Source organism: Prionailurus viverrinus, chromosome B2 (assembly GCF_022837055.1).
Source record: "Prionailurus viverrinus isolate Anna chromosome B2, UM_Priviv_1.0, whole genome shotgun sequence".
Classification (NCBI taxonomy): Eukaryota; Metazoa; Chordata; class Mammalia; order Carnivora; family Felidae; genus Prionailurus; species Prionailurus viverrinus.
Window position 1 is genome coordinate 46,188 of NC_062565.1, and position 25,069 is coordinate 71,256.

Here is a 25,069-nt window from a genome sequence, read left to right on the forward strand (position 1 = left end):
CCACTGTGATTGCAGGCAATCCGACACCCCCGTTGCTTAGTAGGGACAATTTACTGTCAGTCACAGGGACTCTGCTGTGGGCGCAGATGACCCACCGTCTTCCCCAAGCTGACTTGACATCCCACACAGTTGTCTACACTTTCCTCCTTTCTTTCCCTGTTTCCTTTGCTCCCTCTCTGTCTTTCCAACTGAGAGTTGTCTGTGTGATGTAACCTGTGTGATGTAACACGGTCCTTGGGTGCCAGTGTCTCGTGGACACCCACACAGAAGAAAACAGAGCTCTGTATCAAATATATATTTTCTCAACAGCTCTACTACTATTATTAATTACATACATAGATTGTATTATGGCTTTTCCACAGCCTTAGAAGACTTGGAAACTTAATCTATATTTACTTCTTGTGTTTCCTGTGCTTTTTGCTTTATGAACATTGATACTTATTATTTGGGACATAAATATTTATCTTTGCTATATCTTCATTGTAAATTTTATCTACTAGCGTTATGAATGCCATTTAATATTTTTCTGCCGTTTACTATTTTTTATATATATGAAGTAACGTCATCTGACAATGGAAGCGATTCCTGTGATTTTTGTTATTTCATGTGCCTAGTGTACATTTGAGCATTTAAAAATTTCCAGTCTTGATGAATCGCTTTGTTTTAGATCTGTCTCTTTTAAACAGAACTGACATTTGTTTAGTGATCCCATCTAAAATCTTTTTCCTCCAATGTGTGAGTGCAGCCCATTTATACCTATTTATGTAATATACATTTGATCTTAGTTGTGTTATTATTTTATGTTATAGTTTCTGCTTTTATAGACTAAAATGCTACAATCTTTTTAAACCATTTAGTTTTCCTTTTGATATATAAACGTGTACATACAGATCTTTGACACATAAAGGCAAGCACACACCCATCCACAAACATCTTTAAATGCTGTGTTTTCATTTCCTTCTACTTTTTGATGACTCCTCCCTTCTCCAAGCCTTCCTCTAAGGAAGCTGTCTTCGCAACTGAAGCAATTCCCGTGAGCAGTCTTGAATCCTTTTATTTATCTTCTCTGCTCTCTCCCATTGCACAAATGTTTTGGTATTTTTTTAAACAAAAATATGAAGTTGTTATATATACTTTTTGTCTTTCGATTTTCTTCCTTAGCAACACCCCGTAGGAATCTTTTGGAGTCCCTTGGACTATTGTGTATGTATGTATGTATGTATTTATCTGTTTTGTATGATTTCATTTCCCTATTGATCATTCACTGTGATTGGTCATTACCAGTTATAAATAATGCTTCAGCAAATATCCTTATACATACTGATTTTTATGTATGAATATATATATTTAAAAAGTTTATTTATTTATTTTGAGAGAGAGAAATGGGAGAGAGAATATTTCGTTGGCTCCACACCCAGTGTGGAGGTTGACACCGGACTCAATCTTAAGACTGTCAGATTGTCACTGTGAGATCATCACCTGAGCAGAAACCAAGAGTCAAATGCTTAACCAACTGAATCATCACCCAGGTGCCCCAAAGAATATGTGTATTTTTTTTTTAGCTTAAGTAGATATTTATATACTTTTTCAAAGTGGTGACAATTTACATTTTCTTTTTTTAAAAATTGTTCTCTATTTTATTTATTATTTATTTACTTATTTATTTTTATTTTAAATTTTATTTTAAATTTTTAAAAATTTACATCTGGGGCGCCTGGGTGGCTCAGTCGGTTAAGCGTCCGACTTCAGCTCAGGTCACGATCTCGTGGTCCATGAGTTCGAGCCCCGCATTGGGCTCTGGGCTGATGGCTCAGAGCCTGGAGCCTGCTTCCGATTCTGTGTCTCCCTCTCTCTCTGCCCCTTCACCGTTCATGCTCTGTCTCTCTCTCTCTGTCTCAAAAATAAATAAACGTTAAAAAAAGTTTAAAAAATAATTTACATCCAAATTAGTTAGCATATAGTGAGACAATGATTTCAGGAGTAGATTCCTTAATGCCCCTTACCCATTTAGCCCATCCCCCCTCCCACAAACCCTCCAGCAACCCTCAGTTTGTTCTCCATATTTATGAGTCTCTACCGTTTTGTCTCCCTCCCTGTTTTTATATTATTTTTGTTTCCCTTCCCTTATGTTCATCTGTTTTGTCTCTTAAAGTCCTCATATGAGTGAAGTCATATGATTTTTGTCTTTCTCTGACTAATTTCACTTAGCATAATACCCTCCAGTTCCATGCATGTGGTTGCAAATGGCAAGATTTCATTCTTTTTGATTGCCGAGTAATACTCCATTGTGTGTGTGTGTGTGTGTGTGTGTGTGTGTGTGTGTGTGTGTGTGTGATACTACATTTTCTTTACCCATTCATCCATCGAGGGACATTTGGATTCTTTTCATACTTTGGCTATTGTTGATAATGCTGCTATGAATATGAGGGTGTATGTGTCCCTTTGAAACAGCACACCTGTATAAATACCTACTAGTGCAATTGCTGGGTCGTAGGGTAGTTAAATACCTACTAGTGCAATTGCTTGGATAAATACCTACTAGTGCAATTGCTGGGTCGTAGGGTAGTTCTGTTTTTAGTTTTTTGAGGAACCTCCATACTGTTTTCCAGAGTGGCTGCACCAGCTTGCATTGCCACCAACAATGCAAAAGAGATCCTCTTTCTCCTCATCCTCACCAACATCTGTTGTTGCCAGAGTTGTTAATGTTAGCCATTCTGACAGGTGTGCGGTGGTATCTCATTGTGATTTTGATTTGTATTTCCCTGATGAGTGATGTTGAGCATTTTTTCCTGTGTCGGTTGGCCATCTGGATGTCTTCCTTGGAGAAGTGTCTATTCATGTCTTTTGCCCATTTCTTCACTGGATTATTTGTTTTTTCAGTGTTGAGTTTGGTAAGTTCTTTATAGACTTTGGATACTAACCCTTTATCTGATATGTCATTTGCAAATATCTTCTCCCATTCTGTCAGTTGCCTTTTAGTTTTGCTGATTGTTTCCTTCACTGTGCAGAAGCTTTTTATTTTGATGAGGTCCCAGTAGTTCATTTTTGCTTTTGTTTCCCTTGCCTCTGGAGATGTGTTGAGTAAGAAATTGCTGCGGGCAAGACCAAAGAGGTTTTTGCCTGCTTTCTCCCCAAGGATTTTGATGGCTTCCTGTCTTACATTGAGGCGTTGCATCCATTTTGAGTTTATTTTTGTGTATGGTGTAAGAAAGTGGTCCAAGTTCATTCTTTTGCATGGCTCTGTCCAGTTTTCCCAGCACCACTTGCTGAAGAGACTGTCTTTATTCCATTGGATATTCTTTCCTGCTTTGTCAAAGATTAGTTGGCCATACGTTTGTGGGTCCATTTCTGGGTTCTCTATTCTGTTCCATTGATCTGAATGTCTGTTCTTGAGCCAGTACCATACTGTCTTGATGGTTACTATGAAAATTTGACCTCCTCCTGGTCGGTTTGGATGCCTTTCATTTCTTTGTGTTGTCTGATTGCAGAGGCTAAGACTTCCAATACTATGTTGAGTAACAGTGGCGAGAGTGGACATCCCTGTCTTGTCCCTGACCTTAGGGGGAAAGCTCTCAGTTTTTCCCCATTGAGGATGATATTAGCATTGGGTCATTCATATATGGCTTTTATGATCTCAGGGTATGATCCTTCTATCCCTACTTTCTTGAGGGTTTTTATCAAGAAAGGGTGCTGTATTTTGTGAAATGCTTTCTCTGCATCTATTGAGAGGATCATATCGTTCTTGTCCTTTCTTTTATTGATGTGATGAATCCTGTTAATCCTGTTTTGCGGATATTGAACCAGCCCTGCATCCCAGGTATAAATCCCGCTTGGTCGTGGTGAATAATGCTTTTAATATATTGTTGGATCCAGTTGGTTAGTAACTTTTGGAGGATTTTTGCATCCATGTTCATCAGGGAAATTGGTCTGTAGTTCTCCTTTCTAGTGGGGTCTCTGTCTGGTTTTGGAATCAAGATAATCCTGGCTTCATAGAAAGAGTTTGGAAGTTTTCCTTCCATTTCTATTTTTTGGAACAGTTTCAAGAGAATAGGTGTTAACTCTTAAACGTTTGGTAGAATTTCCCTGGAAAGCCATCTGCCCTGGACTCTTGTTTTTTGAGAGACTTTTGATAACTAATTAGATTTCCTTACTGGTTATGGGTCTGTTCAAATTTTCTATTTCTTTCTGTTTCAGGTTTGGTAGCGTGTATGTTTCTAGGAATTTGTCCATTTCTTCCAGATTGCCCATTTTATTGGCATATAATTGCTCATAATATTCTCTTATTATTGTTTTTATTTCTGTTGTGTTGGTTTTGATCTCTCCTCTTTCATTCTTGATTTTATTTATTTGGGTCCTTTCCTTTTTCTTCTTGATCAAACTGGCTAGTGGTTTATCAATTTTGTTAATTCTTTCAAAGAACCAGCTTCTGGTTTCATTGATCTGTTCTATGGTTTTTTGTTTTTGTTTTTGTTTTGGTTTTGGTTTCGATAGCATTAATTTCTGCTCTAATCTTTATTATTTCCTGTCTTCTGCTGTTTTTGGGTTTTATTTGCTGTTCTTTTTCCAGCTCCTTAAGGCGTAAGATTAGGTTGTGTATCTGAGATCTTTCTTCCTTCTTTAGGAAGGCTTGGATTGCTATATACTTTCCTCTTGTGACGGCCTTTTCTCTGTCCCGGAGTTTTGGGTTGGGGTGGTATTATTTTCATTTACTTCCATGTACTTTTTAATTTCCTCTTTAACTGCTTGGTTAGCCCATTCATTTTTTAGTAGGATATTCTTCAGTCTCCAAGTATTTGTTACCTTTCCAAATTTTTTCTTGTGGTCGATTTCGAGTTTCATAGCATAGTGGTCTGAAAATATGCACGGTATGATCTTGAACTTTTTGTACTTACTTAGGGCTGATTTGTGTCCCACTACGTGGTCTATTCTGGAGAACGTTCCATGTACACTGGAGAAAAATGTATATTCTGCTGCTTTAGGATGAAATGTTCTGAATATATCTGTGAAGTCCATCTGGTCCAGTATGTCATTCAAAGCCATTGTTTCCTTGTTGATTTTTTGATTAGATGATCTGTCCATTGCTGTGAGTGGGGTGTTGAAGTCTCCTAATATTATGCTATTACTATCGATGATTTTCTTTATGTTTGTGATTAATTGATTTATATATTTGGGGCTTTCACATTTGGCACATAAATGTTTATAATTGTTAGGTCTTCTTGGTGGATAGATCCCTTGATTATGATATAATGCCCTTCTGCATCTCTTGATACAGTCTTTATTTTAAAGTCTAGATTATCTAAGTATGGCTACTCTGGCTTTCTTTTATTGACTATTAGCATGATAGATGTTTCTCCATCCCCTTACTCTCAATCTCAAGGTGTCTTTATGTCTGAAGTGGGTCTCTTGTAAACAGCATATAGATGGGTCTTGTTTTCTTATCCATTCTGTTACCCTGTGTCTTTTGATTGGAGCATTGAGTCCATTTACATTTAGATTGAGTACTGAAAGATAAGAATTTATTGCCATTATGATGCTTGTAGAATTGGAGTTTATGGTGGTGTTCTCTGGTCATTCTAATGTTTTGTTGCTTTTGGTGTATGTGTGTGTGTGTGTGTGTATTTATCTTTTCTCCCCTCAGAAATCCCCCTTAAATTTTTTTTCTTTCTTTTTATAAAAAAAAATTATGTTTATTTATTTTTGAGAGAGACAGAGACAGAATGCGAGTGGGTTGGGGCAGAGAGAGAGGGAGACACAGAAGCAGAAGCAGGCTCCAGGTTCTGAGCTGTCAGCACAGAGCCCGATGTGGGGCTTGAACCCACAAGTCGTGAGATCATGACCTGAGCCCAAGTTGGACGCTCAGCTGATTGAGCCACCCAGGCACCTCACCCCCTTAAAATTTCTTGTAGGGCTGGTTTAGTTGTCACAAACTCCTTTAATTTTGTTCGGGAAACTTTTTATCTCTCCTTCTGTTTTGAATGACAGCCTTGGTGGATAAAGAATTCTTGGCTGCATATTTTTCTGATTCAACACATTGAATATATCCTGCCACTCCTTTCTGGGCTGCCACGTTTCTGTGGATAGGTATGCTGCAAACCTGATCTGTCTTCCCTTGTAGGTAGGGACTTTTTTTTCCCTTGCTGCTTTCATGATTCTCTCCTTGCCTGAGTATTTTGTGAATTTGACTATGATATGCCTTATTGATGGTTGGTTTTTGTTGAATCTAATGGGGGTCCTCTGTGCTTCCTGGATTTTAATTTCTGTGTCTTTACCAGTTTAGGAAAGTTTTCTGCTATGATTTTCTCCCATAACCCTTCTACCCCTATTTCTCTCTCTTCCTCTTCTGGGACCCCTATGATTCTGATGTTGTTCCTTTTTAATGAGTCACTGATTTCTCTAATTCTCAACTGGTGCTCTTTTGACGTAATCTCCCTCTTTTTTTCTGCTTTATTGTTCTCTATAAGTTTGTCCTCTATATCACTGATTCTCTCTTCTGCCTCATCCATCCTTGCCGCCGCTGTATCCATCCATGATTGCAGGTCACTTATAGCATTTTAAAATTTCATTTTGACTATTTTTTTTACTTCTTTTATCTCCGTAGAAAGGGATTCTAATCTATTTTTGACTCCAGCTAGTATTCTTATTATCGTGATTCTAAATTCTGGTTCAGACATCTTGCTTGTATTTGTGTTGGTTAAATTCCTGGCTGTCGTTTCTTCGTGCTCTTTCTTAGGGGGTGAATTCCTTCGTTTTGTCATTTTGAAGGGAGAAAAGGAATTCATGAGGTATAAAAATTGTAATTAAAAAATTAAAATTAAAAGAAAATTAAAATTAAAAATTAACACCTCCCCCCCCCCCCCCCCCCCGACACACACATCGAATAGATGGTGTTAGATCCTAGGTGTGTTTTGGTCTGGGTGTTAAAAGTGGTTTGACAGATTAGAGGAAAAAAAAAAAAGGAAATCGTTTGAAAATTTTTGAAAATGAATACACTGAAGTAGACTAAAATGAGTAATGGGGGTAAAACAGCATTTGAAAAATATACACAAAATTAAAGAATATAGTGGGAAAAAATTAAAAATATTTTTAATAAGAATTAAAAATAAATATGAATTTTTTCATTTTCTATATTTAAGAAAAAAGAAAAGAAATGAAAAAGAGAAAAAAGATAAAAAAGAAAAGAAAAAGAAATCATTGAAAATTTGAAAAAGTGAATACACTAGTAGAGTAAAATAAAATGATGGGAGTAGATACAATTTGAAAAAAATTTACATAAAAGCAAAAAAATAGAGTAATAAAAATTAAATAAAATATTTTGAAAAGATACTGAAAGTGAAAATGAAGTTTTTCTCTTTATGCATTCAAGAAAAAGAAAAGAAATGAAAATGAGAAAAAAAAAGGAAATTATTTGAAAATTTGAAAAGGTGAGTACACTGAAGTAGACTAAAATAAAATGATGGAAGTAAAGTAGAATTTGAAAAAATTTACACAAAAGTAAAAAATATAGTAATAAAAATTGAAGATAGATATTTTAATAAAAATTGAAAATAAAAATGAATTTTTTCTCTTTCTGTATTCAAGAAAAAGAAAAGAATTGTAAAAGGGAAAACGGAAAAAGAAAAAAGAAAAAAAGAAAAAAAATGAATAGATGAACCTGCTCTCAGATTGAAGTATGACTGAAATTGCTTCCTTTTCCCCTAGAAGTCAGTCTATGTAACTCTTCATAGTCCATAAATTAAGCTGGCGGTGAGACTTGTGTTCTTGAAGAGTGAAGTTGGCCCAGTTGGGCAGGGCTCAGTGTAACAGCTCTGCTCTCCACTACATGGCACTGTTAGCCTACTGGGGTGGATTGTTGCAGTGCTCGTGCGTATGCGCATGCGTGCCAGCGGTGAAAATGGTGCCACCCAGCTACCCAGTCTGTTCTCCCAGATCAGCAATCGCATACTTGTCTTCTGTCTTCAGCTCATGTCACTCCCTGATTTTTCCTTCTTGTGACCAGGCTCCAGGCAGTACTTCTCTCCCAAGTTTTGTCTCAGATGTGGCTGTTTTCCCCAGCCCCTTACTTCTGAAGGACTTTGGCTTTGACCCATTCTGCCCCTCTGTGAGAGGGTCTCACCAAGCAATGGCTGAATGAGCAAAGGCCGAATGTCAGCTGCACCCAGGAACGCCTGCTGGACCCTGCTGTTCCTGGTGCCCCAAGACTGTGGCCAGGTGCCAGTCCACCCCAGAAAAAGTTCGCGAGACAGTGTAGCAGCAGCATTTCAGGGACCATGGAAAATTGCAACACACATCTGGCACCAGGCTTCACCCTCAGCAACTTTCCCCCAGCATCAGCAAATGTGGCATCCTTCTGTGGTCTGCTGGCACCAGGTGGCTTCAACAGTCTCTACCAAATGTCCTTCCAGCAGTGGAACCGCTTTTCCCTGTGTGGCCTGAGAACCTCCCGGACCCCACTCTGCTCCTGGGGGTTCGCCCTTCCCACCAGAGCACCGCCAGGTATCGAGCTGCGGAGTTGCAGCCTTTGCGCTCCCCTTGTTTACGGTCTTAATGGAATATAAATCCTCTCCTTTCTGCTCTGTCCCTTTTTAGTTTAGTCCCTGCGGCTGTTTCCAATTTTCCCCCTTCTCTCTAGCTGCTTTTGGGGAGGGGTGCTATTCCTGTATTCTTCCCCCCTCCCCAGTCTCCATCCTCTCTCTGCCTGCGAAAGGGGTTCCCTACCTTTCACGGCTTCTTGCTCCCCACCTTCACCTCTCCGCGCTGCGTACCTGCTGAATTCTGTGGTTCAGGTTGTGCAGATTGTTGTGTTAATCCTCCAATCAGTTTTCTAGGTGTGTAGGATGGTTTAGTGTTGGTCTGGCTGTATTTCATGGATGCGAGACACACAAAAACTTCCATGCTGTTCCGCCATCTTGGCTCCTCCCCAATAGTTCTCTATTTTAAAATAGTCCTTTTTTAAAATTGTTCTTTTTTAATAGTTCTTTTTTAAATAGTTTCTATTTTTTAAAAATAGTTCTGTAGAATTTTGAGATATAATTGACCCATAAAAATTATATGTATTTAAGGGGTATAAGTTGATGATTTCATATATGTGTAAATTATGAAATAATCACCCAAATCAAGCTAATTAATGTATCTTTTACCTCACATAATTAGCATCTTTTCTTTGTTGCCATAAGAATACTTAACATCTACCCCTTAGAAAATTTCAAGTATAGAATACAATATTTTAGCCATAGTTACAGTGCTGTGCCCTGGAGCTCCCAAATACACTCACCTTGTGTAAACTAGAACTTCATAGCCATTGGCCAACATCTCCCCATGTCTCCCGCCCCCAGCCCCTAGAAACCTCTACTCTACTTTCTGCTTTTATGAGTTTGACTGCTACTGGCTGCATATAACATAAATCGTGCAGTATTTGTCTTTCTGTGTTTGGCTTATTTCACTTAGCATAAAGTACTCCAGGTTTACCCATATTGTGACAAATGGCAGGAACTGCTTTTTTTTTTTTTTTATTTTTTTTTCAACGTTTTTTATTTTATTTTTGGGACAGAGAGAGACAGAGCATGAACGGGGGAGGGGCAGAGAGAGAGGGAGACACAGAATCGGAAACAGGCTCCAGGCTCTGAGCCATCAGCCCAGAGCCCGACGCGGGGCTCGAACTCACGGACCATGAGATCGTGACCTGGCTGAAGTCGGACGCTTAACCAACTGCGCCACCCAGGCGCCCCAGGAACTGCTTCTTTTTTAAGGCTGAACAATATTCCATTATGTATGTATTTATATAAATATACATCTGCACATATGCACTACGTATGGACATATATACACACATATATAAATGCACATATGCACATATGCAGTATGTATAGACATATGTACACACATATAATATATAAATGCACATATGTACATATGTACTATGTATAGACATATATACACACATATATAAATGCACATATGCACATATGCAGTATGTATAGACATATATACACATATATAAATGCACATATGCACATATGCAGTATATATAGACATATGTACACACATAATATATAAATGCACATATGTACATATGTACTACGTATAGACATATATACACACATATATATAAATGCACATATGCACATATGCACTATGTATAGACATATACACACATATGTACTATATATACACACATATACAGTATACACATAAACAATATAAAAGTATATATATATTCAGCTGTTCACACATAGGCTGTTCCCATATCTTAGCAACTATGAATATACTGCAGTGAGCATGGGAATGCAGATATCTGTTTGAGATCCTGTTTTCATTTTGTTTGGATGTAGATCCAGAAGTGGGATTGCTCGATCATGTTAGTTCTATTGTTAATTTTTGAGAAACCTTCATACTATTTTCCATAATAGCTGTACCAGTTGACATTCCCACTGACAATCTACAACAATTTTCTTTGCTCCACATCCTCTCCAACACTTGTTAGTTTTGTCTTTTTGATAATAGCATCTTAGCAGGTGTGAGCTGACATCTCATTGTAGTTTTGATTTGCATTTCCCTATGATTTGTTATGTTGACCACCTTTTCATATACCTCTTGGCCATCTGTATGTCTTCTCTGGAAAAAAATATCTGTTCAGATCCTATGCTTGTTTTTAAAATCAGGTTGTTTGTTTTATTGCTGTTGTATGGGTTCCTTACATATCTTGGAAACTAACTCCTTATCTGATATATTGTTTGCAAAGATTTTCCCCCATTCCATAGGTTGCCTTTCATTTTAATTGCTTATCTTGTGTGCAAAAGCTTGTCAGTTTGATGTAGTCCCATTTGTGAATTTTTGCTTTTGTTGCCTGTGCTTTTGATTGTTAAATCAAAAAAATCATTGTCAAGACTAACATAAAGGAGTGTTCCTTTTGTTTACTTCTACTAGCTTTATGGTTTCAGGATGTACATTTAAATCTTTAATCATTTTGAGGAATTTTTTTATGTTGTATAAGGGTCCAATTTCTTTTTCCTTTCTTCTTTCTTTCTCTTTTTTCTCTTTCCCTCTTTCTCTCTTCCTTCCTCCCTCCCTTCCTTTCTTCCCTCTTTCCTTCCATGTATATGCATATCCAAGTTTTCAACAATCTTTATTATAGAGACTATCTTTTCCTCATCATATGTTCTTAGTGCCTTTGTCAAAAATTAGTTGACCACATAGGTGTGGGTTTATTTTCAGGCTCTCTACTCTGTTCCATTGGTCTGTGTCTGTTTCTATGCCAATACCATACTGTTTAGATTACGGTAGCTTTGAAATATATTTCAAAATCAGAATGTGTTATGTCTCCAGTTTTGTTCTTCTTGCTCAAGATTGCTTTAGCTCTTCAGGGTCTTTTGTGGTTCTATATGGAATTTGGGATTGTTTTTTTCTATGTCTGTGACAAAAGCCCTTGGAATTTTGATAGGAATTGCACTGAATTTGTATATCACCTTGGGTTGTATGCACATGTTGATAATATTAATTATTCCAGTCCATGGACTCAGCATATCTTTCCATTTATTCATGTCTTTTTAAAATTTCTTTCAGTGTTTTATAGTTTTAATTGTACAGATCTTTCACTTCCTGGGTTAAATTTATTCCTGAGTATTTTTGTTTTTGATGTTATTTTAAGTGGGATTATTTTCTTATTTCCTTTCAGATAGTCACTGTGTATAAAAATACTACTGATTTTTGTATGTTGGTTTTGTACCCTGTACCTTCGTTCCTTTGTTAGTTCTTACAGGTTACCTTTAGGGTTTTATACACATATAATCACATTATCTGCAGACATAATTGTACTTTCTTATGGATTTGGATGACTTCTACCTCTTTTTCTTGTTTAATTGCTCTGGCCATGACTTCCATTTCTGTGTTTAATGAGGTGGTGAGAATGGGCATCCTTGCCTTGTTCCAGATCTTAGAGGAAAAGTTTTCAGTTTTTCACAATTGACTATAATACCAGCCAGGGGTTTTTCATATAAAGCCTTTATTACTATTATTGTCATCTTAATTGTGTTGAAGTATGTTCCTTCTAATTCTATTTTGTTGAATTTTTTAAAGTTTTTATTTTTTGTGGCACCTGGGTGGCTCAGTTGGTTAAGTATCCAACTTTGGCTTAGGTCGTAATCTCGTGGTTCATGGGTTTGAGCCCCATGTCTGGCTCTGTGCTGACAGCTCAGATTCTGTGTCTCCTTCTCTCTCTGCCACTCCCATGCTTGTGCTCTGTCTCTGTCTCTCAAGAATAAATAAACATTAAAAAAATAAAGTTTTTATTTTTTTTAGAGATGGTGGGAGAGGGGCAGAGAGAGAGACAGACAGACAGACAGACAGACTCCTCAGCAGGCTCCACACTCAGTGCAGAGCCTGACAAGGGGCTTGATCTTATGACGCTGGGATCATGACCTGAGCTGAAATAAAGAGTCGGATGCTCAACCGACCAAGCCACCCAGGCACCCCTATATTGTTCAGTTTTAGTCACAACCGGATGCTGAATTTTTTTTCAAAAATGTTTCCTGCATCTATTGAGATGATCATGTGGTTTCTTTTTCTTTCATTTTGTTAATGGGGTGAATCACTTTGATTAATTTGTGTGTGTTGAAACTTCCTTGCATCTCAGGTATAAGTCTTGCTTGGTTATGGTGTAAGATCCTTTTAGTGTGCTGTTGAGCTTGGTTTGCTAGTGTTTTGTTGAGGACTTTTGCATTTATGTTCACCAGTGATGTTGGCCTATGCTTTTCCTGTAGTGTCTTTCTGGTTTTGGTATCATGGTAAAGCTGGTCTTATAAAATAAGTTTGAAATTGTTCTCTCTTCTATTTTTTGAAAGAGTTTAAACAGGATTGGTTTAATTCTTCTTCGAATGGTAGAATTTACCCATGAGTCCAATTAGTCCTGAGCTTTTCTCTTTTGGGATGTTTTGATTACTGATCCAATCTTCTTATTGGTTATTGGTCTTTTCAGGTTTTCTGGTTTTTCTTGGTTCAGTTTTGGCAGGCTAGATATTTCTAGGAATTTATTCAGGTCTTCTAGATTATCCAGTTTGTTGGCATATAATTATCCATAATATTTCCTTATGATTCTTTTTTTTCCCCTGAGACATTCATTGTAATGTCTCTTCTTTCATTTCTGATTTTGAGTCTTCCCTCTTTTCTTTTTTAGTTTGTCTAGGTAAAGGCTTGCTGATTTTATATTTTGAAAACACCACTTATTAGTTTTATTGAATTTTTCTATTGCTAAAAATTCTTAATTTGATTTATTTGTGTTCTAATCTTTATTATTTCCTGCCTTCTGCTAAATTTGTGCTTTGTTCTTTTTCTAGTTTAAGGTTTGGTTGTTTGAGCTCTTCCCTTTTTTATTTTATTTATTTTTTACTAAATTTTTTTTTTACATTTATTTATTTTTGAGAGACAGAGAGAGACAGCACAAGTCAGGGAGGGGCAGAGAGAGAAGGAGACAGAGAATCCAAAGCAGGCTCCAGGCTCTGAGCTGTCAGCACAGAGCCCCACACGGGGGGGGCTCCAACTCACAAACCATGAGATCATGACCTGAGCTGAAGTCGGACGCCTAACTGACTGAGCCACCCAGGTGCCCCTGAGCTCTTTCTTTTTTAATGTAGATGTTTATTGCTATAATTTTCCCTCCTAGTATGGATTTTGCTGCATCAGTTATGTTTTGGCGTGTTGTGTTTCTTTTTTCATTTGTCTTAAGATACTTTTTAAGTTCCCTTTTGATTTCCTGTTTGACCTAATGTTGTTAAAGATTATGTTTTTTAGGGGTGCCAACTGGCTCAGTTGGTGGAGTGTGTGACTCTTGATCTGGGGGTTGTTAGTTCAAGTCCTGCACTGGGTGTAGGGCCTACTTTAAAAAAAATTTTTTTTTAGCTTCTGTGTAGTTGTAATTTTTTCCATTTTCTTGCTCTTTTTGATGTCCAGTTTCATTATATTGGGGTGAGAAAAACCCCTGAAATTATTTAAATCTTATTAAATTTAGGGGCACCTGGGTGGCTCAGTCAGTTCAGTGTACAGCTTCAGCTCTGGTCATGATCTCATGGTTCGTGAGTTCAAGCCCTGCATTGGGCTCTGTGCTGACAGCTCAGAGCCTGGAGCCTGCTTCGGATTCTGTGTCTCCCTCTCTCTCTGCCCCTTTCCTGCTTGCACTCTGTCTCTCTCTCAAAAACAAATAAACATTAAAAAAATTCTAAATCTTCTTAAATTTGTTAACACTTGTTTTGTGTTATCTATAGTGGAATCTATACTGGAGAATGTTCCATGTGCATTTGGGATGAATGCATATTCTTCTGCTATTGGATGGAATGATCTGTATGTGTTTGCGTGATCTAAAGTATAGTTCAAGTCTAGTATTTCCTTACTGATTTCCTATCTGGATGACTTATCCATTGTTTTCTTTTTTAAACATTTTAAATGTTTATTTATTTTTGAGAGAGAGAGAGACAGAGCATGAGTGGGGAGGGGCAGAGAGAGAGAAACACAGGATCAGAAGCAGTCTCCAGGCTCTGAGCTGTCAGCACAGAGCCCAATGTGGGGCTCGAACTCCTGAACTGTGAGATCATGACCTAACCCAAAGTTGGACACTTAACTGAGTCACCCAGGTGCCCCAACTTATTCATTGTGGAAAGTAGGGTAATGAAGTCCCCCATAATATTGTATTGTTGTCTATTTCTCCCTTCAGATCTGTCAATATTTGCTTTACATATTTAGGTGCTCTGATGTTGGGTGTAAGTATATTTATAATTGTTATGTTTTCCTGTTGAATTGACCCTTTCATCATTATATAACGGCCTTCTTTGTCTATTGAGACAGTTTTTGACTTAAAGTCTATTTTGTCTGATGTAGGTGTAGCTACATTTATTTTCTTTTGATTACCATTTTCATGAAATATCTTTCTCATTCCTTTACTTTCAGCTTCTATGCATCTTTATTTTTTTTTTTTTTAATTTTTTTTTTCAACATTTATTTATTTTTGGGACAGAGAGAGACAGAGCATGAATGGGCGAGGGGCAGAGAGAGAGGGAGACACAGAAACGGAAACAGGCTCCAGGCTCTGAGCCATCAGCCGAGAGCCTGACGCGGGGCTCGAACTCACGGACCGCGAGATGGTGACCTGGCTGAAGTCGGACGCTTAACCGACTACGCCACCCAGGCGCCCCTGCATCTTTAAATCTAAAGTGAGTCTCTTCTATGACCCAGCAATAGCACTGCTAGGAATTTACCCAAGGGATACAGGAGTGCTGATGCATAGGGGCACTTGTACCCCAATGTTTATAGCAGCACTTTCAACAATAGCCAAATTGTGGAAAGAGCCTAAATGTCTATCAACTGATGAATGGATAAAGAAGTTGTGGTTTATATATACAATGGAATACTAATTGGCAATGAGAAAGAATGAAATATGGCCTTTTGTAGCAACGTGGATGGAACTGGAGTGTTATGCTAAGTGAAATAAGTCATACAGAGAAAGACAGAGATACCATATGTTTTCACTCTTATGTGGATCCTGAGAAACTTAACAGAAGGCCATGGGGGAGGGGAAGGGAAAAAAAGAGTTAGAGAGGGAGGGAGCCAAACCATAAGAGACTCTTAAAAACTGACAGTAAACTGAGAGTTGATGGGGGGTGGGAGGGAGGGGAAAGTGGGTGATGGGCATTTAGGAGGGCACCTGTTGGGATGAGCACTGGGTGTTCTATGGAAACCAATTTGACAATAAATTTCATATTAAAAAAATAAAGTGAGTCTCTTGTAGACTATGTAAATGTATAGTATACTCTATTATCTGTTATGTCAAGCTCTCCTCTCCCTCTGTTCTCTTTTGTACAATTCTCTTGAATTTCCTGAGAACAGTACTCTAGACATATTTTACTATTATTTTGTCCAATTTTAAAGTATCTGACTTGGGATTTTTTTTGTATTAAATATATGTTAACTTTGGAGAACTTATATTTCTGTTGTATTAAGTGTTCTCCTCAGGAACATAGTATATCTTTTCATTTGTCCAAATGGGCTTTAATAATTTCACAGTATTTTTTAGATAGGTGTTTCACTTTTCCTTAAATTTTCAATGTTTTCACTTGAAATTTGAGTGGTATCCTCCCTCATTTCGCTTCTGACTGGTTCCGAGGAAAAACACAGAGCAATTAGTTTGTATATTTATCTTATATCCAAACATCTGCCAAAGGCACTTAATTCTAGTATTTCCAATAAACCTTTAAGCTTTCTAATTATAAAATCCAGTGAAAAGTAATAGTATCAGACTACAATTAAGTTTATATTTTCTCCAAATATCATACTGATTATCTTTTTCTTACTGCATTTGTTAAACTTCTATAGCAATATTGATAATATTGGCAGTAGTTGTAGGCAAGAAGTCCAATTGTAATGGACATATCTTTTAGCATTTTACCATTGAGATTCACATTTTTAGGTCAATAACATTTTCATCATTAAGTAGGCTACTCTCATTGCTATTGTACTTCAAGGTTTTATTGGATAAGTGACCTGTGAATTTTGTCTAATGACAAACATTTTGTCTAATTTTTTGCATCCATTGATATCATATGGCACTCTTCTTTGTTGATGTAATTCTTATGTTGAAAGATTTTTTGATATCCTGAATTCATTTGGTCATGATGCATTCTTTTGATACCCTGCTAGTTTTTTCAATAAAAATTTTATTTTATAAACATTTAACTTCTAAACTTACAAACATTTTATATGTTCATAAGTGAAATTTATGTACATTAAAAAAATCTTAGGGGCCTGGGTGGTTCAGTCGGTTAAGTGTCGCACTTTGGCTCAGGTCATGATCTCATGGTTCATGAGTTTGAGCCCTGCGTTGGGCTCTGTGCTGACAGCTCAGAGCCTGAAATCTGCTTCAGATTCTGTGTCTCCCTTTCTCTCTGCCCCTCTCCTGTTGTGTCTCTGTCTCTCTCTCAAATGTAAATAAACATTAAAAAATTAAAAAAATTTTATCAGGTTTGCACATGTAGGTGATATTGACTTTATAGAATCAATTATGGAATTTTCTTTTTCTATGCCTTAAATTAATTTAAATAATTTGAGTCATCTATTTTTTTTTTTTTTAATTTTTTTTCAACGTTTTTTATTTATTTTTGGGACAGAGAGAGACAGAGCATGAACGGGGGAGGGGCAGAGAGAGAGGGAGACACAGAATCGGAAGCAGGCTCCAGGCTCTGAGCCATCAGCCCAGAGCCTGACGCGGGGCTCGAACTCCCGGACCGCGAGATCGTGACCTGGCTGAAGTCGGACGCTTAACCGACTGCGCCACCCAGGCGCCCCTTGAGTCATCTATTTTTAATGCTTAGCTAACTCTGTGAAGCTTTCTGTTATTAGTGCTGTATTATTATTATTGGTGATCTTCATCTTCCCAGTTGAGATTGATTTAACTTTTCCAGGATCCTTGTTCAAATTTTCTAGTTATATTTCACAGAAATTGTACTATTATACAGATTATACAGATATAATAATACAGAAAGTTATCCATCGCATCTATATTTTCAAAATTACTTTTAGAGTTTTACCAAGTGTAATAAATAATAATAATAAAAATAAATCTTTTCTACATATGTGGTTTATGACTTCTTTCTCATTTATGAACTTGCATTTTTTTTCACTATTCCATGTTAATCAAATTTATGATTAATATAGTGGGTTTTTTTTGATGTTTACTTATTTTTGAGAGACAGAGACATGGCACGAGTGGGGGAGGGGCAGAGAGAGAGTTCATGAGTTTGAGCTCTATATCGGGCTCTGTACTGACAGTGTGGAGCCTACTTGGGCTTCTCTCTGTCCTCTCCCTCATCAAAATAAAGAAATAAACTTAAAAAAATAAAGAAAATGCATTGCTAATCTCAAGAAGCTGTGGAAGGTGTGGGATAAGACAGTATTTCTAGTTAGGTCCAAGAGACACTGTTGTTAAAAGCTTCTTGGATAGAAGTTGTGTAAGGTGCCATGCACGGGGCCAGGGGACTACTGCTCAGGCAATGGTACTGAGCTCTGGCTTGTGAGATATCCTAGGGACATGGGGCCCTTTGGGAATGTGCACTTCTTTTCCAAGTGGAATTACTGATGCAAAGTGGGGTTTATATGTGACCAAAACAGCAATGATGTAAGTTGTCAGGCTTGAGCCTGATATTAACCCCACCTTGAACTGCCCCATGGTCCATTCTGAGAGTTGGCAAGATGTGTTCAGGACTGGGCTTCTCTGGTCCTTCCTGCCCAGTCCCTCCCCGTGCCTTCACAATCCTGCTCTGTGATGGTGCTGACTGCCTCCCTCTGCTTAGACATTCTCTGCATGGTTGGTCTCTCCTTCCCCACCCTGGCTGTGGGGAAAGTGACTGCTGGCCCCAAAAAAGGGAACAGGCCATTTTGGAATCCTTTGTGCAGCTCAGATCAAGTTGTAGCTATAGGAGAATCTGCTGTAGCTGTAGTTTAATGGGAGCTAAATATGATGCAGGTAACTATTTGCTATCATACTGTCCCCCATGTACCTGAATGTCCTTGTCCGTGGTAATTCTTCTGGCCAAGAGTATAGATACCACATCTCTGACTGCTCATGACCTTTTCACATCTCCCAGGCTGGGCCAAGCTGACCCCAGCACACCAAAGAAGGGAGAAATATATTTTTCTTGCTAATATCACACCCAATTTTGGGGGCCTCATTTTCTGGCCCAGGATAAATCTCTTACTAGGATGATACCCACGTCTACTGCCACAAATGATCTTTGCTTCCCACCATGGGATTATAGTCTGGACAATAAAAAGTATTTTGACAAAAACGTTTGTGAAAAACCTCTCAGAGTAAGATGATTCAGACTCTCCATGGTAAACTTGACTCCTGTCTGAAGTGATGTTTGCCCATCAACTTCATCATTGGAGCAGACTTGTTGGAAGTCAGGGTCATGAAATGACTGTCAGCAGTTGTGAACTTCCTTCAGTTTGGATTATGTACAAATTGTTTTGTTCATGATGATTAGTGTCCCTTAAGTCAACCACGAAAACAGCATGAGAAACATACAGCATATAGGCACTGATGGGAGAGTATAAAATGCCCAAGACATGATGTGTTCCCGAATCCGGACCTTGACAATGAGACCCTTTAAGTCTGTGCTTTGTGGGGGTAGAGGTTGGGAGTCCTGACTGAATTCGGGTTTGTCTGGGTTCACATGCCAGGTTCTTGGGTGTGGAGAACTCTCCTAGGTGTTGAGATTTCAAAATGTGGTGACTTTCATGTCCTGAATCGCAATTCTCCACTCATCCCAAATAAACCTGTTTTAGCTGGTAATGTTTAAGGTCAATAACCTTTATGTACCTCATGGGTGTGTACTGCTTATAAAACAGTAGATATATAGGGCAGGCATTCCGCACAGAGGTTATTGAAAGGCCATATAACCTTTGTGTTACTGAGAATTGGTTCCCTGCTCAGATTGGCTGCTCGCTGCTCAAAAATCAATACTTGGAGACAAGAGATGGTGGGAAAGGAAAGATCTCTTTACTCAGAGGGCCAGCAGCCTGGGAAGATGGTGGACTAATGTCTCAAAGGTCATCTTCCCTGTCCTGGGGAAGCTGTAGACATTAAAGGGGAAGACATGGGGGAAAGGGAGGGGGCTGCATTTGGGAGGAGCAGGTGGCTGGGTGGGTAGTCACGGGTGGACATGACCCTGAACAGACTCTCTGGCACCCGCTGCAGCTGTTTTCCAGTGCGTTCAGGCCATATCCTCTGTGAAGGTGTGGCCCTTCACTCCCCAAGGCCAGTGGTCTGCAAACCTCAAGGGAAGTAGGTTATTTCTGCTACAGACTGAGGGAAGTGGGTCAGCAAGCAAGGGGTGCATAATTTTGAAGCAAGGTCACCCTTTGACAGATTGCAGGACTGTTGTATTTGGATGTTACTTTGTAGCAACATGAGAGATTCCCTCCCTGAAAGCAAGCCCAGCCTTGGCTTTGATCCACACAAAACACTCTTAAGGGTTGTCTCTACTAAAACACAGTTGACTCTTGAACAACATGGGCACTTATATGCAGATTTTTTTTTTTTTTTTTTACTAAACAAAGCACAGACCTGTATATGTATTTTTTCTTCCTTATGATTTTAATAGCATTTTCTTACTGTAAGAACACCATATATAATAAACATAACATACAGAATATGTGCTAATAGTGTATGTTGTTGGTGAGGCTTCTGGTCAGCAGTAGGCTATTAGTAACTAAATTTTGGGGGAGTCAAAGTTATATGTGGGTTTTGGGCTCCCTGGGGGGGTCAGTGACTCTGACCCCCACATCTATTCAAGGGTCAGCTGTCTGGGATGATCGGCCTGGAGGTGGCATGGGAGGGAGGACCCCTTTGGGAGCTGTTGGGAACTTGTGGAGGGATGAGTGGAGAACTCAGGGGAACTTCGCGAGTTCTGTGGAACAGCCTGAGCTGCTGTGGGGAGACCATCAGTCCCCGTGGGGATTCCTGGTTTCCGCTCCATGTCTGGTCAAGCCAACAGTTCAGGAGATTCCTCTGGAAAGAAACTAGTGTCTCAGGAGGCTGTTCTTTGGTGTTCATTTAGGGCTGCTCTCCAGGAAATCTGTAATTGGCTCTCAGGGGCTCTCCCCTCAGGCAGTTGTCAGCTTTCCAGTGGTAAGACCAGGACTAGGATCTGGCAGAGGCGATGGAGGGGGGAGAGGGCACGACCCGGGAGCTGGTCCTAATCAGAGCCCTTCTTGGCTTCAGCGTGAGCTCCAGGAGGGAGAGTGGGAGGGAGAATGCCCGGGGCGGGAGGCGCCAGGGTTCCCAGGCCCTCCGCACATCTTAGGCTTCCTCCTCTTCACGGCTTTCCTGTGGGATTGCCATTCAGGTGAGCTCCCTGTTTTTGTAGAATTCTTTGCAGCTTGGTTCACAGATGCTTTTAGAAAGCTAAAGAATTGGTGTTTGCAGTTTTCTCCACTAACCAATAAGACCTTTCCATTAACTCAGAGTCAAAAACTCTTTTTCAAAGGCCTTTAAGGAAATCCCATGGTCTTCCTTCAGAATCGTGTTGTTGCAGCTTCTGTCGTTGGGATCTTAAAACGCAGGTTTTCAGTCTTCCCTGTGCACCCAGCTCATCTCCTTGTCTCCTGGAGGTGGACTGGGGTCTTTACCCCAATTTTGCTCATGATGGAAATGTATCCTCTTTCTTGTGGGATAACTGAGATATGCCCAAAGTCACGCTGTCTTCTTAAAAAAAATTTAGTATATTTTCTGCTTTATTATGGAGTAAATGCCGAAGAGAATTAAAGAGTTAACAAATTAAAAATTCAAACTAAATTAAAATTTAATTAACTTGTTTTATGTTTATAAAAATAACAAGGTCAGCACACACTGTCAAATATATGAGGATAAATTTTCCTCATTTTCTAAAGATAAATTAAAACCCACAGTTTGCATTTCCATAAATGGTGATAGTTTTTTTTTTTTTTTTTAACGTGTATTTTATTTTTGGGACAGAGAGAGACAGAGCATGAACGGGGGAGGGGCAGAGAGAGAGGGAGACACAGAATCGGAAGCAGGCTCCAGGCTCTGAGCCATCAGCCCAGAGCCTGATGCGGGTCTCGAACTCACAGACCGTGAGATCGTGACCTGAGCCGAAGTCGGACGCTCAACCGACTGAGCCACCCAGGCGCCCCATAAATGGTGGTAGTTTTAACTGAGGACTCCCGGTTATGACTTGTATCTGTACAGGGTTGAGTCTGTGATTGCGTGTTTTTCAGAGAAACAGTAGATATTTTACACTATATTCATTTCCGTCCCAGTTAGAAAGCAGTCTTGGAGCACGAAATTGAGCTCCTACCCTACTCAGCGGCCCCTCTCTGCTTCTGAGGGGCTGTGGCCTCTCCTGCAGATGGCCTTGTGCACAACCCACACTCCTTGGCTTTCCTCTTGCACCCCCAATCCCCTAACCCCTTGAAAAACAGGGCTAGAATGTGGTGGTCTGAAAAGCCAGGGTTCTCTTATGATATAAAACTCATTTTCACATGAAAGAACTTTATTTATTTATTTTTAAATTTATTTTTATTTATTTACTAATTTTTTTTTAACATTTATTTATTTTTGAGAGACAGAGAGTGAGCAGGGGAGGAACAGAGAGAGAGAGGGAGACTACAGGTTCTGAAGCAGGCTCCAGGCTCTGAGCTGTCAGCACAGAGCCTGACGTGGGGCTTGAACCCATGAACTGTGGTTTCATAACCTGAGCTGCAGTCAGTTACTTAACTGACTGAGCCACCCAGGCACCCCTGTGAATGAGCTTTTAAAACAGTACTGAGAACAATCTGGTTTGGGAGATAGTATAAGGGTTAAATTGTAGCGTAGGGCTAACCTATAGCTTGAGAGAGAACAGCTTTGTTTTGACACTGAAGGTTAAGAGATAACAGCCTTGCTTTACTCTTGTAAATTACACTTCCTACTCTTGTAAATTAGGCTTCACCAATTAAGGGAACAAAAGTTCAAAGAAAAGTGGCGCCAGAGGCAGAGTCAAGGAGATCAACTGGTTGCGACTTAATTGCAGAAAGTCTAAAATAATCACCCCATCCAGGAACTGTTTCCACCTCATCTGGGAACTATTTCTTTGTTCTGTTCCCAGGTGATGATAAGACAATGTGGTCGGCTATAAAAACTCTGTACCCTGGCTGTTCGAGGCTGCACTCTGATCAAAAATGTTGGTCCCGAAATCGGTTGGCCTTGTCTCTCGTTGCAATAAACTTTGCTGTGACTGTCACTGGTGCCCGTAGCATTCTGTTTCAGGAGTCATGTGGATACAAAAATAGGATACATCCATGTTTCCAGGAACGCTTCCAGCAGATTCTGTGACCACACACACATTTATTTAAATTAGGTGTTCCTCTGGGGATGGAAAGTGGAATTTTCTTTGGCTCCAGGCTGACTAGCTCATGTGTCCTGAGTCACAGCACCTTGGCTTCTTTTGAAAATGGCTTATCCCCTGAGTTTCCCTTAATATTCATATCTCACCCTTTGTTTTCACCCTCTAACCACATCCCTGGGTAAGTCAGCATTGTTTAGCATTTGTTCCCTGGTATAATGAAGGTAAGTGGTGCCCCAGGACACTGTAACATGTTTGCTGTCTTCTCATATTGTGGCTGTGGGGGGCTTGATTTTGCCAAGACTGAGGTCTTGATGGTGCCCTAGAGGTTGCCCCCCGGGGACATGTGCTCTGAGTGCTGCAGCTGCTGTACTCTCTTGTACTTGCTCCCACCCTCAGCTGCTGTGCTCTCTGACTTGCTCCCGCCCTCAGTCTGCCTTCCCTGAAGTAGCCTCTCCCACATAGTTGGAGTGAGGAAAATAATACCTTGTTCCTTTGGACAAAGTCATGAAATAGATTGTAATCGGTACATGTTGGTTTCACAGCAAGATCGTTAACCTTATGTTTGTCCTCGACATGCTAGCCTCCACTACACCTCTCTCTGGTTTCAGCTGGCTCAGTGCCGCCCTAGGAGAGAAGGATTGCGTTTCATTTACAATCTGGAGAGTGAATGAGTGGAATCTGTAGGAATGCAAATCTTGTCGCTGTAGGGATAAATGGCTGAGTCAGTATGATCAAGTTCTGTTGCTGATTTCTGGGGTGGTGATAGTGGGGAGCTATTTATTCCTGGAGGTCCTGGCCTGCCTCTACTTCTGAGAGACCAGTGTGTAGAAAGAACCCCAGCCTCAGAGTGGGTTTGGGATGCATAAGTGATCTAGGGGCTACAGGAGGTCCAGAGGAAGGTCAAATTTGGACCCCAAGGAAGAGCACTGATACGGAGGGTAGGGAATAGACATTAACAGAACCTCTGGGGTTCCTAAGTCCATGGAGCACAAAACCCTCCTAATCACTTCATGTGGGCTTTGGTTGTGGGACAGGCAGTTTTAAACATCAGGGTTTACTGAACCTTTATCTTTGTTGAGAACTTTGTTGAGTGTGGATATAAATACTAATATCTGTGATAGATGAGCTGGCAGTCTTTGCACAGAGGAGAGATTTCCATGGAGGAGAGAGTGCACATAACAGAGCAATGAGTGGTCACCTCAAGGCAGTGCACCTGCTCCCCAGGATGCAGCTGAGATGTGGAATCGCCCATCCCCCACTCCAGCTACCTTGGGCCCAGCTTCCTCAGTACCAGCCAGGTGCAGGTGGACCGTGTCACCTCTGTGTTCCCTCCTGCCTACAGGACAAAGCCCCAGCTCTCCTCACAACAGGACAGGACCCCCATGCTCTGGTCTGGGCCCACATCTGCATCCCTACCTTCCACACTCTTTGCCTCAATCCTAACGCTTCTTCAGAAGTGAATTTCTTTTAATTGCCCTTGGTTGCTTTCTCCCTGACACCCTCTTCCCCTCTCACACTGTGTGCTGTTTCTTGCCTCAGTTTCTACTCTTCATTTTCCTTTTACCTGAAATGCCCTCACTCCACACCTTCCTTTCTCCTTAGCAATCCCACCAGTCCAGGGTTATTTCCACCCAGGAGGGTTTCTTGCAGGTTGGATTCATGAGCTCTCTTTTAGCGTATTGCGATTATTTGTTGATGTGTCCATTTTCTCCACAAGATGGTAAGCTGTTGAGTGTATGGAATGGTTTTATTTGACCTAGAATCTTCAGCACCTGTTGCCTGACCAGCTCTTCCCTGTACTTCAAGACTGAGCCTACAACCACCTTCTCTGGCTGCACTGTCATGCCCCCTCCACTCCCTCTGCATTTGGTCCCTCTGTTCCCACATTTATCACATTTCCCCTATAAAATCTTGAATGACTTGATGAAACCAGGATCTAAAGAAGATTGTTTCGATACATGAGAGGGGACAAGGAGTCCACACAGTTGTAACTGCTAAGATCACACAGAGGTGACTGCTAAGAGAATCATGAAGAGGCTGTGAAGTTGGTGTGTGGGGAGGAGGGAATGTGTAAGAACTTTCCAAGGAACAACCAGTGGGATTTTACTGACTGGAGGTTGGGAATGGGAGAGGGCATTCAGCTGAAATGGCAATGATATGGTAAGCTTGGGATCAAAGCAGAATTT

General features: G+C 39.9%; 1 protein-coding gene across 8 annotated transcripts in view; it reads left to right on the forward strand.

Moving 5' to 3' along the window:
• The window catches only part of LOC125165718 (olfactory receptor 2G3-like), a 278,541-nt gene that overhangs the window by 16,551 nt on the left and 236,921 nt on the right, over positions 1-25,069 (forward strand). The window lies entirely within an intron of this gene.